The 14,724-nt window shown below is 41.5% G+C and overlaps 1 protein-coding gene across 9 annotated transcripts in view; it reads right to left on the reverse strand.

Moving 5' to 3' along the window:
- LOC112229625 (thyroid hormone receptor beta) overlaps positions 1–14,724 on the reverse strand; it is a 116,356-nt gene that overhangs the window by 91,899 nt on the left and 9,733 nt on the right. For 2 of the 9 annotated variants that reach the window (XM_042309923.1, XM_042309918.1), the window contains exon 2: positions 10,803–10,863. The exons of the other annotated variants lie outside the window; for them this stretch is intronic. The gene's annotated coding sequence lies outside the window, so the exon portion shown is untranslated. The remainder of the gene's footprint in view (positions 1–10,802; positions 10,864–14,724) is intronic. 9 annotated transcript variants of the gene reach the window in all.

Genomic DNA, 14,724 nt, shown 5'->3' on the forward strand with positions numbered 1-14,724 from the left:
GGTGCAACTTGGGACGCTGATGAAATCCAGACAGTTCACATTAGGATAATAGATAACAGATAGGAGGACGTCAAATGTTACCCTCCAGTAATTCAGGCCCTCGGCCTCAACAAAAACATGTTTTTTCTTCTCCGCCGTCTCTTCCTTTAGATCAGGGCGCATCATTTGAGTGGTCCTTCAAATCAAATCACCTTGATGTGGCCTAATCTTTCTGCCTGTCTAACAACCTCTGAGGACACATACACAAACAGAGACTACAGCAATCAGTTAGGTATACAGCGGTTTGCTTAGCCTGGATCTAGATCTCTTTGTGCAGTCTTGCCAAATAGTGTTGTGCAGATGTGCTCCGACCACATTTTTTTTTAAATGTGTGCGCAGGAAAATAGATCATGCTGCAGGCATCATAGAGAAGTAAAATACATGTTTATAACTGATCATTGATCGCATGGTGCAAGAATGAAAGCAATTAATTGATCATTGAATGTTAGATGGACACAGCTTTGTAGAACCAAAACATACACCGAGTATACCAAACATTAGGAACCACATAATATTGAGTTGCATCCCCTTTTTCCCTTGGAACATCCTCAATTCGTCAGGGCATGGTCTCTCCAAGGTGTCAAAAGCATTCCACAGGGATGCTGGCCCATGTTGACTCCAATGCTTCCCACAGCTGTGGCAAGTTGGCTGGATGTCCTTTGGGTGGTGGACCATTCTTGATATACACGGGAAACTGTTGAATGAAAAACCCATCAGCGCTGCAGTTCTTGACACAAACCCATGCACCTGGCACCTACTACCATACCCCGTTCAAAGGCACTTTGACAATCCTTCTTTAACCTGTCTCCTCCCCTTCATCTACACTGATTGAAGTGGATTTAACAAGTCACATCAATAATAAGCTTTTACCTGGATTCACCTGATCAGTCAATGTCATGGAAAGAGCAGGTGCAGTGTATAGTGTATAGCCTACAGCCAGCCTCTGCTCAACAAGCTCCAACTCAAGAATGAAACATTTTGGGGGGGGGGCTGCTGCAGTTCGAACGATATTATGCTAATCTATTTGTACTGTATAGCCATACTCTATAGGGCATGGGGCTCTGGTCAAAAGTAGTGCACTATATATGCTCAATAACCATCAATAGTGAAGGTATTAGTGTATTAGTAGATGGGAAAACGGAAACCAAGACACAATGGCGTAACAGGCCTGACAAGCTTTCTGCCAGGGTACAGGCCTCGTAGTCTTTCATAGAACTCTGCATGCTAACACTTTGCCAACTGCTCCGAAAGGCCCAACTGAGGTCAATTAGTTTGTTCCAAAACAAATTAATCTGTTCCAAAACTATCTCCACTTGACTGTTTTCTTTCATTTGTTATCTGCTGAGAAATATGAAATGTGAAATATGTAAATAAGGACTATCAATCCCAAATGATTTAGCCTAGATTATGATATCCTTATACCAGAGGCTTCATGTACCCTTAGGTTATCTTTTAGGGCACACAGATGGCCAAACTCCCTATCTTTGAGGGAATTACCCATAAAGGAAACAATATCTTCTAGAAGCTTATATTTCCAGTGTATAAATCTTATAAATCTTGAGTTGGCATGCATGATGCCCCAGCCCGACACCAATGTAAGTCCCAAATGGCACCCTATTCCCTACGCAAGAATAGGCTACCATTTGGGATGCAAACCAAGTTAATCAGTACTAGACTAGCGGCCCATTCATATGAAGTATCATAAGAGTCTGTATCGTTAGTGTTGGCCTGGCTGTGACGTCCTCTGTAGTCATTGTGGTGAAGGAGTGGCTAGGTACTTTGGGATAAGGGCTTCTGACTGTGGGGGGTGAGCAGGGGCCAATTACAAGTAGCTCTCTCACGATGAAGTGCTTTCTTTTTGCTACTCTCTCTTTATCCATATATCGCCCTCTCTCTATTACGTTCCCTTCCTCTCTTTTTCCACTCTCACCGCCACTCACACTATCAGTATCCACAATGTGTTGCTTGCTGCCACTACGGTGCAGTGATTATGGAAACAGCACTGAGCATTTATAAAAGAGGGAGGGTGAGCCAGAGAGGGAGAGATATAGAGACAACAGAACGGCACCATCTCTCTCTTCACCAGGAAGTTGGCCCAGTGTACAGAACAGGGGTGTGTGGGGGTGGAAGTAGTATCACTGTTGATTATCATGAAAGCGATCAGTGAATGTCAAACAACCAGCTAGAGCTGAACACACACACAATCACTTACTCATTCACTAACATCTCCATGTTTTGAGACCGCCCATGCAGTACATACATGTTAGTCATTTAGCAGACCCTCTTATCCAGAGACTTACAAGAGCAATTAGGGTTAAGTGCCTTGTTCAAGGGCACATCGATAGATTTTTCACCTAGTCAGCTTGGGGATTTGAACCAGAGACCTTTCGGTTACTGGCACAATGTTCTTAACCACTGGGCTACCTGCCGCCAAAACATATATCACACGCTCAGTGTTACAACAAGCTGTGGTTGAGATTTTGGCCATAAACGTCTCACTTCCTATAATGGGGAAAAGGAAGCCAACTCTGCGGCTGCCATGGGTCATGATTAGTTGTGAGTGGGAGGATTCGGACAGCGGGAGGGGTTGACATTTAGTTCTCACTCCAAACTCCTCTTGAAATATATCCCTCCCAGGACATTCTAATGTGTTCATCTCAGAGTACAGTATGTGCAACATGCAGACCTGGGTTCAATCCCTATTTGAGATATTTCAACTACTTTGAGCATTTGCTTTGAGCGATTGCGGACTGTTTTACATTTTTGTAATTTCAATCATTTAATTTGAATAAAAACCTTTAATCCACCTGTCCCTGACTTTTCCTAAATATGGTTATTTTATACTCTAGCAGTACTTTGAAATACACTATATATACACAAAAGTATGTGGACACCACTTCAAATTAGTGGATTCGGATATTTCAGCCACACCCGTTGCTGACAGGCTCTCCGCCATTGGACTCTGAACTTTCAATGGAGTGATGAATCACGCTTCACCATCTGGCAGTCCGACGGACAGATCGGAGTTTGGTGATTGCCAGGAGAACGCTACCTGCCCCAATGCATAGAGCCAACTGTAAAGTTTGATGGAGGAGGAATAATGGTCTGGGGCTGTTTTTCGTGGTGCGGGCTAGACCCCTTAGCTCCAGTGAAGAGAAATCTTAATGCTACAGCATACAATGACTTTCTAGACAAATCTGTGCTTCCAACTTTGTGGCAACACTTTTGTCGAGATCGGTGTGGAAGTACTTGACTGGCATGCACAGCGCCCTGACCTCAACTTCATCTAACACCTTTGGGATGAATTGGAACATTGACTGCGAGCCAGGCCTAATCGCTCAACATCAATCCCCGACCTCACTAATGCTCGTGGCTGAATAGAAGCAAGTCACCACAGCAATGCTCCAACATCTAGTGGAAAGACTTCCCAGAAGAGTGGGGGCTGTTATAGCAGTAAAGGGGGGACAAACTCAATATTAATGAATATAATTTTGGAATGAGATGCAGGTGTCCACATACTTTTGGTCATGTAGTGTAAATATCATAAAAGACTAAAACTTTCTGAGTATTTCTACCTCAAAGCGCCATGACAGTCAAAATGACCGTATGCATATTCAACAGTAGAATCTCCGGGCCTCAACAATTACCAATAGCTGCCAGTCTAATAAATCCCTTTAATATACAAAAACACAAAGAAACCATTAATATTTAATTTGGGATATTCATAAAAAATATGATATTAAGACAATGTATTTCAAAAGAACAGAATAGCATGTTTTGAGTTAAATGTATTAGTGCTTAGTAGACGAGGCTATATGGCTGACATCTCACACTTATATTCCACTGCTCTACCAAAGTCAACACGTACACTGAGTATACCAAACATAAGGAACACCTAGGACTGTTGCGGTGACCATATATACTGTATGACCCCAAGCCTCCCTAAAACAAAACATAAATTACAATGATTGCACCATTACACAATACATAGCCTACCGCATATTACGCATGCAGAAAAATATTTTAAAAAATGGTACGTTCTTCACTCATGCTGGGTAGGCTACTCCAGTTAGTTCCCTCCACCCCTCAACCACTGTTTGAGGAGTTTGTAGCCGCTTGCTGTGCGACAGATGTTATTCCCTGTATGCCATGGACTCTCTAACCCTGTTCCTGCAGCTTCCCAGTGCTTAATTTGGGAAGTCATGATTGGTCTAAACTACACTCAAAAATGTAAGAAATTCTAGTAATGGCCTTTGAGTGTGGACTGTATTATTATTCATACTGAATAGACTGGTTACCTGAACCACACCTCAAACAGTGGTTGATGGGTGGAGTGAACTAACTTTGAGTAGCCTAACCAGAATGATTGAGAAACAAACAGGCGGGAAAGCGGACTCCAAAGTTTCTATTCATGAGTCTGGGAGAGAACATAAAGGCCTAGGCATTGATGTTGGTTCAGTGAATGATGGTACAGGGCGGTATACAGAGTTAGCCTACAATTACAGTGAATTTTTATTTGATTATGAATAGCCAAGTAATAGTAATTATATACATGTAAAAATTCCCTATGTTTTGTTGTGAAAATATGTTACTATCGGTGTTCCCGAACAGATTTCACTTCCCAAATTAAGCACTGGGTAGCTGCAGGAACAGGGTTAGAGAGTCCATGGCATACAGAGTTTGGGCGGAATAACATCTGTCGCACAGCAAGAGGCTACAAACTCCTCAAACAGTGGTTGAGGGGTGGAGGGAACTAACTGGAGTAGCCTACCCAGCATGAGTGAAGGAAAGCGGCCTCCATTCACTATTCCAATGCATAAGGATAGCATGTATTTTTTCCTCTGTTCCTCCACATGTAATAATAGGCCATTCTAAATTAAATCCATTTTTACATATTAGACTAGATTAAATTGAGAAGTCTGATGGGTGAAAATATGATCATTTGAAGAGAGAACAGCGTGTGCAGCCTGAGGCAATGAACAGAGCGTAAAGCTTTTTTAGCGATTTTCTCAAGTCATTAATAGTCTCTAGTCGCTTGATGCAGCCCATATATCTTTTGATTGAAGGCATTCTAAGGTTTGTATCATTCACAACTAAAGTTGCCAAATAACTTTAAATCTAGCATATAGGACCTGTTTCAAATGATCACTTTTACACTCAACATAGCCACTTCATATGCACACTTGCTCCAGAATGGGATAAATACCCTTTCTATTTTATTCAGCTAAGTTCAATAATATTCTTCTTACTATAAAATCATATAATATAAAATAATGCCACGGGACTTAAACATATCTTGTCTGCTAACTGAACAAGTCTACAGTCTATGGCATGGCACATAGCCAGGTAACATACAGTAGCCCAACTCATATTCTGTTCTTCTGAAATACATTTTCTTCATATCATAATGTTACTTTAGACCTGAATAAAATACATAATGGATGTATTGTGATGGTGTATATTAAATTGACTTATTATACTTTTTAAAATGTAGATGTTCCAAAGATGCTCATCAGTGGTTTGTATGCATGGAGTCCTGGAGATGCTATGTTTAGCACCATCCCCCCTAAGAACAGCCTCAATTCGTCAGGGCATGGAGTCTACAAGGTGTCGGAAGCATTCCACAGGGATGCTGGCCCAATGTGTCCCACAGTTGTGTCAAGTTGGCTGGATGTCCTTTGGAATGTGGACCCTTCTTAAAACACACAGGAAACTGTTGAGCGCGAAAACTCAGCATCATTGCAGTTCTTGACACAAAACGGTGCGCCTGGCACCTACTACCATACCCTGTTTAAAGACACTTACATATTGTGTCTGGCCCATTCACCCTCTGTATGGCACACATACACCATCCACATCACAATCGTCTCCAATCTTAAAAATCCTTCTTTGATCTGTCTCCTCCCCTTCATCTACGCTGATTGAAGTGGATTTAAAAAGTGACATCAATAAGGGATCACACCTGGATTCAGATATGGAAAGAGCAGGTGTTCTTAATGTTTTGTACACTCAGTGTGTATTTTACAGTAAGGATATTATGGGACATAACAGAATAAAATAGAAAGGATATTTTCCCCAAATGACTATTGCTGATTGTCGCCAGTACTCATGAGGAACGTGTGAGCCGTGTTTATTCGAGTTATATTTTGAAACAGTGCCCATCCGCGCAATTTTGAGAGTTGTTTGGCAAAACTAGGTTCATTAGAAACTGTAGAATCTCCTCAATCAAAACGTCTGGCCTGCATGGACTGTTTGTTAAGCTCCGTTCCCTTCGTGTCAATGGATGCTGCACTGGCCATCATTCTTTTCATTCTCAATTTTTTAAATTTACAATATTATCAATTGTATCTTAAGGCCACATCTATTATTATATGTGTGAAATTAGTTTCAACATCGTTTGGTGTCGTGAGGTTTCTTATGACTTATTTTAACATAATAAATGCATTCATTTAGCAATTGGAATATACCATTGAAATTTACACAATTGAAATATTAAAATGGTCAGAATGACCAACATGGCAATTCTAGCAGTTATGGAATTTTCAAGCTCCGAGTGTTAAGTATTTGAAATTAGATCAAATATTATTCGAACCCAGGTCTGCAATGTGCAGGATTGGCAGCCAAACATTGCAGAAAGAGAGCTCTTCCAGCCAGCATTGACCACTGTCGTTGCAAGGAGATTTACTGTCTCTATACTGTGTGGTTGCTAAACAGTTGCTTTTGACAGCTGCGAGTAGAACCCCAGTCAGCCAATCAGTTTACAACACACCACAGTTCATCCAGCAAATGAGCAGATGGAATTTGGCTCAGAGTTGCATGTTGTACTGTATTATGGAGGTCATGGCTGCTTCTCAAAAGGCACCCTATTCCCTCAGCCAAGAGCCTCAACTCCTCCACGAAGTTAAACGCAGACTAGAGTTTTTTAAATGAACCTTCGACTAGCTATGTAGTCGATTCTTTACATTTTTTTACTTTTTTGAACCCTTTACCGTGCACCCCTACCCATGTTTGTCCTCTTCTGTTGCATGCCTGTCTCTGAAATCCATACTTTTTAAATCAAACGTTAATCAGTTACAACCACCAACTCTTTCCTAGTTTCCGTTCCTCTAAGATGGGAAATCATGTAGCAATTTAATCTCAGATTACGTAGTGATGGTAATGTACAGTGCCTTGCAAAAGCATTCAGACCCTTGGGATTTCTTCCCATTTTATTGTGTTACAAAGTGGGATTAAAATAGATTTCATTTTCATTTTTTTGCCAACAATCTACACAAAATACAGTAATGTCAAAGTAAAAAAACAACTAAAAACTAAAATATAGTCGTTGCATAAGTATTTAGCTCCCTAAATCAATACATGTTGGAAACCCCTTTGGCATCGATTACAGCTATGAGTCTTCTTGGGTAATTCTAAGAGCTTTGCACACCTGGAGTGAAATATTTGCCCATTATTGTTTTAAATAATTCTTCAAGCTCTGTCAAGACACTTGAAGAATTTTAAGTTGTCATAGATTTTCAAGCAGATTTAAGTGAAAACTGTAACTTGGCCACTCGGGAACATTCACGGTCTTCCTGGTAAGCAACTCCATCATAGATTTGGCCTTGTGTTGTAGGTTATTGCCGTGCTGAAAGGTGAATTCCTCTCCCAGTCTCTGGAGTAAAGCAGACTGAAGCAGGTTTTCCGCAGATTTTGCCTGTTCATAGCTCCATGCCGTTTCTTTTTATCCTGAAAAACACCTCAGTTTTCGCCGATGTCAAGCATACCCCGACCATGACACAGCCACCACCATGCTTGGAAATAAAGAGGCAGTTACTCAGTGATTTGTTGGATTTGAACCAAACATAAGACTTTGCATTTATGGCCAAAAAGTGTATTCCTGTGATGTTACTTTACTGCCTTGTTGCACACAAGATGTTTGGAATATTTTTATTCTGTAACTGTGTATCTTCTTTTCACTCTGTCATTTAGGTCATTATTGTGGTGTCACTACAATGTTGTTGATCCATCCTCAGTTTTCTACCATCACAGACATTGAATTCAGTAGCTGTTTTAAAAACACCAATGGCCTCACGGCAACATCCCTGAGCAGTTTCGTTCCGGTCTTGGAGCTCATTTCAGAAGGGTGACTGTATCTTGTGTCTGGGTGATTTAAATATAATCCGCAGTATAATTTTTAACTTGACCATGCTTAAGAGATATTCAATGTCTGCTTAGTTATTGTTACCCATCTATCAATCCCTGCCTTTTTTTATTTTACCCCACCACACCTCACTAATTGGAGTAAACTAATGGACAACACTTAGGCTTCTACTTAAAGCTTAATAACATTTTATGGACTAGGGCTGACTCTATTTAGTCGACTATTCAATTGTTTGGTCGATAGGCTGTTGGTTAACTGAGATTTCTTTAGTCAAGCAGTAGCAAAAAACAAATAAATAAATAACCTTGATGTACAAGACACCTATCTGATTCGATGTGGTCTGAGTGGACTGATCTATTGTTGAGGCAGTGGGGATGGCACAGTCCTGCAGTCTAAGACATAGGCTACTGAAATTGTTTATGGTTATATAATGTAAGAACAATGGTGCAACACAAAAAAATATTATTTATTTTTTAGGACAAATGAGCTTTCTTCCCGCGTTGGATAATGGTCGCTGTCCGCGGTTCTGAAACGCATCACTGTGCTGTTGAATTGGTGCCTTTTTTCTAGACCGTGTTGCTACGTGCATAATTGAAAAGTTACCCATAATATTGGTGTTCAGAACAATGCGGCAGAGGCAAAATCAGAGTTAAGAGATGAGAAAACAGCCCTTGCCTTAATTGTCTAAGAAAAATTAGGTGAGAGGAAACCAACTTAATTGCGTCCACAAATGTGTCTGGCTTTATAAAGCATTCATATACAGTGCATTGGGGAGGTATTCAGACTTGACGTTTTCCACATTGTTACGGTAAGCCTTATTCTAAAAATCATTAAATCTTTTTTACCCTCATCAATCTACACACAATACCCCACATTGACAAAGCAAAAACAGGTTTTTAGACATTTTTGCAAATTTAAAATAAAAAAACTGAAATATCACATTTACATAAGGATTCAGACCCTTTACTCAGTACTTTGTTAAAGCATGTTTGGCAAAGATTACAGCCTTGAGTCTTCTTGGGTATGACGCTACAAGCTTGGAACACCTGCATTTGGGGAGTTTCTCCCATTCTTCTCGGAAGATCCTCTCAAAGCTCTATCAGGTTGGATGGGGACTGTCGCTGCACAGCTATTTTCAGGTCTCTCCAGAGATGTTTGATCGGGTTCAAGTCCGGGCTCTGGCTGGGCGACTCAAGAGCATTCAGAGACTTGTCCCGAAGCCACTCATGCATCATCTTGGCTGTCTGCTTTTCCAACTGTCTTGAAAGAGTTCCTACATATGCTGAGCACTTGTTGACTGCCTTTCCTTCACTCTGCGGTCCAACTCATCCCAAAATATCTCAATTGGGTTGAGGTTGGGTGATTGTGGAGGCCAGGTCATCTGATGCAGCACTCCATCACTTTCCTTCTCGGTCAAATAGCCCTTACACAGCCTGGAGGTGTGTTTTGAGTCATTGTCCTGTTGAAAAATAAATTATAGTCCCACTAACTGCATAATCAGATGGGATGGCGTATCGCTGCAGAATGCTGTGGTAGCCATGCTGGTTAAGTGTTCCTTGAATTCTAAATAAATCACAAACTGTCACCAGCAAAGCACCATCACACCTCCTCTTCCATGCTTCATGGTGGGAGCAACACATGCGGAGATCATCTGTTCACCTGCTCTGCGTCTCACAAAGACACGGCGGTTGGAACCAAAAATCTCCAATTTGAACTAATCAGATCAAAAGGACAGATTTCCACCAGTCTAATGTCCATTGCTCGTGTTTCTTGGCCCAAGCAAGTCTCTTCTTATTATTGGTGTCCTTTAGTAGTGGTTTCTCTGCAGCAATTTGACCATGAAGGCCTGATTCACGCAGTCTCCTCTGAACAGTTGATGTTGAGATGTGTCTGTTATTTGAACTCTGAGAAGCATTACTTTGGGCTGAAACCTGAGGTCCAGTCAACTCCAATTAACTTATCAGCAGAGGTAACTCTGGGTCTTCCTTTCCTGTGGCGGTCCTCATGAGAGCCAGTTTCATCATAGCGCTTGATGGTTTTTGCAACTGCTCTTGAAGAAACTTTCAAAGTTCTTGAAATTTTCTGCATTGACTCACCTTCATGTCTTAAAGTAGTGACGGACTGTCATTTCTCTTTGCCTATTTGAGCTGCTGTTGCCATAATATGGAGTTTGACTTTTACCAAATAGGGCTATCTTCTGTATACCACCCCTACCTTGTCACAACACAACTGATTGGCTCAAACGCATTAAGAAGGAAAGAAATTCCACAAATTAACTTAACAAGGCACACCTGTTAATTGAAATGCATTTCAGGATGCTACCTCACGAAGCTGGTTGAGACAATGCCAAGAGTGTGCAAAGCTGTCAACAAAGCAAAGGGTGGCTACTTTGAAGAATCTTTTTGGTTACTACATGATTCCATATGTGTTATTTCATAGATGTGATGTCTTCACTATTATTCTACAATGCAGAAAATAGTAAAAATAAAGAAAAATCCTGGAATGAGTAGGTGTCCAAACTTTTGACTGGTACTGTACATGTCACTACTACAAGAGCCATGGTAATGTATGTCACTACAGACAACTTCAGGAACAGAAATGAGAAGGGTGAATCAGGTCTTACCAGTTCAATCAACAAGGCCTCACCACTATACAGATGTAGGATCTTCATTTGAGCCAGTTTGCTACAACAGGAAATGTGAATTATTATGTGGATTATAATTCATATACATTTTCATCAGGGAAAATCAAGTCTGACATTTCTAAGTGGAAATCCAAATGCATTGCAGGAAAGTTATCCTGCAACAGGGTGGGCAAATTAAGAACCCTACATCTGTACACCTCCCAGACCACATCACATTGGTTGGTACAGTACATTGTAAAGAAAACAAACCAGAAATGCAGCAATTATTATGTTCAAACATGTACAGGCTTGCAGAAAGAAGAAGCCGTGTTTGTGTTTGGGCAAAGCTCTCTCTTTAGCATTTTTCTGTGATCTTGATAAAAATGTAAGAATCATTAAGATGTTCCTGAGAACATGCTGGGTTGACTATCTGAGGTTGTGCTAAACCATTGCAGATGCTTGTTCAGTGTCCCAAATAGCACCCTATTCTCTACATAGTGCACTACTTTTGACATAGCCCTATGAGCCCATTTGGGAATAGGGTGCCATTTGGGACACAGCCTTGGTGCTGCTGTCGGTAGTCAAGAGGCCAAGCTGCCACTTCTCTGCCAAGCTGCACATTTTGTCCAGGGTTGACACACACAAACACCAGACCACAGGAACACAAGACAATTTCATTACTCAGCTGTCAAGTCGTCTTTCTCATGCTGTCCTTTCCTCATACAGCGGTGTTCTGTTCTAGGCATGTGTTGTGTGTGTGTGTTCTGTTCTTTACAGCACCAGACATGCGTTTGTTGTTTGTTGTGTCATCTGACCCCGACGACCATTAAACTACGCCGCTCATTTAACAGAAGAAAACATACATTCTTTAAAACATCTTGTCTCTTCCAAACCGTGGCTCAACTCCCCTGCTGAATGCCATCCAGACCCTCCCAGGGGCCTGTATGCACATCAGACCTGGATTCAAATATCATTCCAAATCATTTGAAATACTTTATCTGGGCTTGAATGTTAAAAAGGTATATAAAATATTTTAAATAGTATTTGAACACAGGTCTGTGGCACATCAGGAGACACATCTTCCAGAGAGGAGATGGACCAGGTACAACTCCTTCTGGGGCATTCTGTGGGCTCATCCATTCTAACATACCAACCCAATGCTACCTGTAGCGGCCTGCCTGTCTGTTTGCCATCTGGCCAATGTCTATTTTCTGCAACATTCATAAACTCCCCTATAGGCACGTTAAGGAAAAAACAACCCCACTGAGCTAAACAGAGGAGCCTCTGTGGAGAAGTGCTGAATCAGGTGGATAATACTTACTCTCCTGCAGGAGTAAACAATGTGTATCTACCTGACCTATTATATAATCGGATCGCTTCAAGAGATTCATGTGATTAACGATCACACCATTCCAAAACACTGTACTATCTAAATCAGAACTTGGATCAATTCTCTTCCTTTACCTCACAGGAACACATGAGTGGTTTGCAACCAATGGCTGCGTCCCAAATGGCACCCTATTCCCTATATAGTGCACTACTTTTGACCGGGGCCCATAACCTAACAAGTATCTCTGCTTTTGTAAGCAGGATCATCATACGGTAGGTTAAGGTTTAGCCCTGGATTCAAACCAACACAGATTTAGACTTGTAGCACTTTCCTGCAGTCAAATGACTAAACACCCTCTAGTGTGCTCATGGGTGGAATATTATACATATTTTTCATCATTTCAAAATTAAAACTTTTTATTTTTTATTTTTTGTAAAAAAAAAAAAAAAATCAGGTGTTGTCTATGTCAAAGTCTTGTTATATTTCAGTATTCTGTTATGTATATAAAGTGTAATATTGGTATGCAAACTCAAAATGTAATACATTTAGGGCCTCCCGGGTGGCGCAGTGGTCTAGGGCACTGCATTGCAGTGCTAGCTGTGACACCAGAGACTCTGGTGTCCCATGGAGGTCCATGGGGCGACGCACAATTGGCCTAGCGTCGTCCGGATTAGGGAACCGGTAGGGATATCCTTGTCTCATCGCGCACTAGCGACTCCTGTGGCGGGCTGGGCGCAGTGCACGCCAACCAGGTCGCCAGGTGCACTGTGTTTCCTCCGACACATTGGCTTCTGGGTTGGATGCGAGCTGTGTTAAGAAGCAGTGCGGCTTGCTTGGGTTGTGTTTCAGAGGACGCATGGCTTTCGACCTTTGTCTCTCCCGTACGAAAGTTGTAGCGATGAGACATTTTTTTTTTAAAGTAATACATTTAAACTCTATACCTGACCTGGTACAGTGTTTTCTTTTGTTTAAGCCCATAAACACGTGTGTGAGGTGTATCCTTTTGTTTCAAATTTCATTTGTTTAAGATTACCAATAAACACTCTCCGTGACCCTAATTTAGCCCACTGCATTAAAAGCTGTTGGCTGAAAACAATGCCAATGTCAGCTAGAGCAGAAATCACCTTCTAAAGTCAATTTGTTTGAATTCCAGCCTCTATGTTAAAAATTCTGCTAAAGTGCAATATCATTTCATGTGGGCATTAGCAGTGTGATTAGTGGGCATAAGCAGTGTGATTAGTGGGCATAAGCAGTGTGATTAGTGGGCATAAGCAGTGTGATTAGTGGGCATAAGCAGTGTGATTAGTGGGCATTAGCAGAGGATTAGTGGGCATAAGCAGTGTGATTAGTGGGCATTAGCAGAGGATTAGTGGGCATTAGCAGTGTGATTAGTGGGCATAAGCAGAGGATTAGTGGGCATAAGCAGTGTGATTAGTGGGCATTAGCAGAGGATTAGTGGGCATAAGCAGTGTGATTAGTGGGCATAAGCAGAGGATTAGTGGGCATAAGCAGTGTGATTAGTGGGCATTAGCAGTGTGATTAGTGGGCATTAGCAGAGGATTAGTGGGCATTAGCAGAGGATTAGTGGGCATTAGCAGATGATTAGTGTGCATTAGCAGTGTGATTAGTGTGCATTAGCAGTGTGATTAGTGGGCATTAGCAGATGATTAGTGGGCATTAGCAGTGTGATTAGTGGGCATTAGCAGTGTGATTAGTGGACATTAGCAGAGGATTAATGGGCATTAGCAGTCTGATTAGTGGGCATTAGCAGTGTGATTTGTGGGCATTAGCAGCCTGAATATAGTCAGAACAGTTAGAACACAGCACAGCTTGCAGCCAGCCAGCCGGTCAGTGATGAAATATGAGTGAGTGAGTATTTTAGCTCGCTCAAAGATGTGAGATAACAGTTCTCTCCCAAATGACACCCTATTCCCTTTAAAGTGCACTATTTTTGACCAAGGCCCATAAGGGGTTTGCATGGGTTTGTACTTTTCAGACTATTCCATATTGCCAGGCAAGATAATTAAGTATTTGAAGGAAACAAATAGTATTTGAACCCAGGTCTGAGCAGACCTAGAAGGAAGACCTTGCGCCCTTACAATAACTCCGAGGTGGCATGGAGCAGGGTGTAGTGGTATCCATCAACTGATTATTGACATGGAGAACCCAAAACTCGGGCCGCAGAACTCTGAGTAGAACATATGAGTCTGGCCTGACCCGTAATAGCTCATGAAATGTTTGTGTATGTAGGGTGAGACTGCAAGAGACTGCAAGTCAGATAATTAAACTATGACTTTCATGAAGAGTGACTGGCCTAACATGGAGTAGAGCAGGATGGAGAAAGCATGGACGGACAGACATAGAACAATCATTTACTGTTGGTTGAGGAGATAATGTATGGAGATACTATATAGAGCACTACATTTGATAGAGCCCTATGGGCCCTTTGGGACACAGACACTGTAGGCTTTAATGGGATGGGAATGTGAGGGTTGTAATAGTTGAGTTATTCAACAGTGCAGGAGTTATATGTTTGAACTTGGCTGTGCCGCTAAAATGAATCATAGCTTTTAAAAAGACGTGCTGCAAGTC

This window comes from Oncorhynchus tshawytscha, linkage group LG31 (genome assembly GCF_018296145.1).
Source record: "Oncorhynchus tshawytscha isolate Ot180627B linkage group LG31, Otsh_v2.0, whole genome shotgun sequence".
Classification (NCBI taxonomy): domain Eukaryota; kingdom Metazoa; phylum Chordata; class Actinopteri; order Salmoniformes; family Salmonidae; genus Oncorhynchus; species Oncorhynchus tshawytscha.